This window comes from Tupaia chinensis, unplaced genomic scaffold (assembly GCF_000334495.1).
Source record: "Tupaia chinensis unplaced genomic scaffold, TupChi_1.0 Scaffold143823_1, whole genome shotgun sequence".
Lineage (NCBI taxonomy): Eukaryota > Metazoa > Chordata > Mammalia > Scandentia > Tupaiidae > Tupaia > Tupaia belangeri.
This window is the reverse complement of record NW_006203673.1, coordinates 834978-837843: the sequence shown is the minus strand read 5'-3', so window position 1 is coordinate 837843 and position 2866 is coordinate 834978.

Genomic DNA, 2866 nt, shown 5'->3' with positions numbered 1-2866 from the left:
TCCTCCCCAGCCTCACCCATCTCTCCTCTCTTCCCTCACACAGCTTACTCTCTGTAAAGCAAATAGACTGGTTTTTAAAGCAGTTTGGGGTTCCCAGAAAGCAGAGTGTCCCTGTCTAGCCTCCCTGTGTGCAGAAGCACACGGTCCTCCATCCCACACCGGCATGAGCCATGAATGCGCCAGAACCACATGGGGTCGCAGGTGTCAACCCTTACTCCCCAGCCTGGAAGGCCATGGGGGGCATGTGCTCACACCAATGTCTGGCAGAGCTATTGTCCAGAGGTCTCTGCAAACCCCAGACTCGCAGAAATACTGCAGCGACTTAGGACACTTGCCTCGAGGGGGCACTGCCCACCCAGTCTTGGGAATGCTGCCTCATTATGGATCCTGCAGCCAAGGACAGCTGTCGGGGACACGGCCAGCAGAACCCTGCTGCCTCTCCCCTTCTGCCAGGGCCTTTGCCACTCAGAGGAGGGCCACTAGGGGGCGTGTAGGTGAAGGCGCTAGGCTCCAGCATGGCCGACCATGGTTCAAGTCCTGGCCCTGGGGGCTTGAAACTCACCTCAGGCCCCTGTGTGTGTGTGTAATTCCGATATGCTTGGGTTTGAACTGGTACCTTTTCTAAAAAAAATAATTATTTATTTAATCTTTTTATTTATTATTGTTATTATTTTAAATTTGCTATAGGGCCTGTGCACTCACCAGAGAGAGAGACAGAGAGACAGAGAGGGAAAGTGAAAAAGCAAGTCACCAGGTCCAGGACTCGAACTGCAGTCAGCCATGTGGATGTCCAATACCTTAATCACCATGCCACCTGCATGTCCCTGAACGGCTATTTTAATATTTACTCAATTTTTGTCTTACCAAATTGTGTATATTTTCTCATTCCTTGCTTTCTTTGAATAATCGCTTTCTATTTTTCCATTTGTCACCTCTTTTAGTTTGGTGACCATGAAATGTTGACAATCTGACAGTGTTTACACTGGAAATTGACCGTGCATCCTTGGCTAATATAAATTAATACTTCTGCCTTTTCTTTGATGATATAAGGACCTTTTTTTTTTTTTAGAGGTATTTGCTATAGAGCATGTGTGCTCACCAGAAAGACAGAGAGAGACAGAGAGACAGAAAACGAGAAATCATCCCCCAGGGGGGATGGCCACACCACAATCCCTTCTCCTCCATTCTCCTCACAGGATCTTGGGCACACACACACACACAGGCACCAGGCGTGAGTTTAAGCCACTGGGTCCAGGACTTGAACCGCGGTGGACTACATGGGAGTCCAGTGACATAGCCATTATGCCAACTGCTGGTCCCGATATAAGGACCTCCAAACACTTTCCATTTTTCCGTCTCCACCTACATGCTCCCGGGACGGCGTATTTTAGGTCTGTGTAGGGGTGGAGCCCCCCAGATGCGATTTTGCAGTCAGTACTAGCTTGGACTTAGCCTCTATCTGCCCTCCCTTCTGTAGCCATCTTCCTTCCCTTAGGGGCCGCCTTGTCATATTGCTCTTAGTGTGAACCTGCTGATGACAAATCTGGCCAGTTCCTATGTATTTTAAACTGTCGTTACCTTATCTCCATTCCTGAAGGGTGTTTTGGTAGGTGCAGACTTCTCCGCTGCTGGTTATTACCTCTCTGAAGATGCACTGTTTCTGTGGAGTAATCACCTTCTGATCAAAACGTCGCCCCTCTCAAGGTAGCCCACTTCTCAGATGGGTTTTAGATCTCTCCCGTCTCTGGCGTTGGCTATTTTGCCGCCGTGTGTCCAGGTGAGGCTTTCTTTCTGTCTGTTCTCCTTGGAGTTCAGAGGCCACCACAGCCACCCCTGAGGCAATGCTCTGCAGACCTAGGCTGTAGCTGTCGCCCGTAGCTTCACCCAGAAGAGCTGCAGTCCCAGCATGGCCACGCCCACCGCATCCCCAAGGACGCATCGTCCAGCCCACAGCCTAGACTATGCAGGAGGCTCAGAGTCGGCGTGCACGCAGCAGACGCTGGGTTGGTGCCAGGACACCGCACTCCATGTTTCTTGACCGTCGGGGCCGTGCAACCCAGAGCCAGGTCCCGTGCCCTTTCTTCTCAGGGCCTCTCCTCTCCCTCACTGATATGGAGAGGCTTCCCCTGAGTGAGCCCTAACAGAACCGAGGCTTCTGGCAAACAGCCTAGGATGCACAGGTGGGAGGGGAAGGCTGAGACCCTGCTCACACGCACCTCCATGAGCCTCACCCAGAAACGCCCCGCTGGCCCCCGTGCACCCCCACACTGGGAAAAGGCAAGGAGACAGAGAATGCGTGGCACAGCCAATGTGCATGTGTAAGAGGCAAGCCCACACTCGGCTGACGGACGAGGATGCCCCCATTGGAAACGCAGCACAGCTCCAGTCTCTGAAAACCTGTGTCCCCAGACAGCCACGGCAGCTGAGCGTGACAGGGGACAAGCAGGAACCCTCCAAATGACCCCAATGAGGAAGCTGGTTAGGGCACATCTATACCGCAAGCATCTCGGAAGGGTTCCCTCTGATCCTTGCTGTGGTGGGGCACAGGACAGATCAACCTAGTGGTCTGGGTGCATGGGACATCTTCGGCTTTTTTCATAAGCCTGAGGGCGTGTGTTTGCCAGGGAGAGGCAGAGAGAGAGAGGGAGAGAGAGAGAGGCAGAGAGAGAGAGAGAGGCAGAGAGAGAGAGGCAGAGAGAGAGGCAGAGAGAGAGGCAGAGAGAGAGGCAGAGAGAGAGAGGCAGAGAGAGAGGCAGAGAGAGAGGCAGAGAGAGAGAGGCAGAGAGAGAGGCAGAGAGAGAGGCAGAGAGAGAGAGGCAGAGAGAGAGGCAGAGAGAGAGGCAGAGAGAGAGAGGCAGAGAGAGAG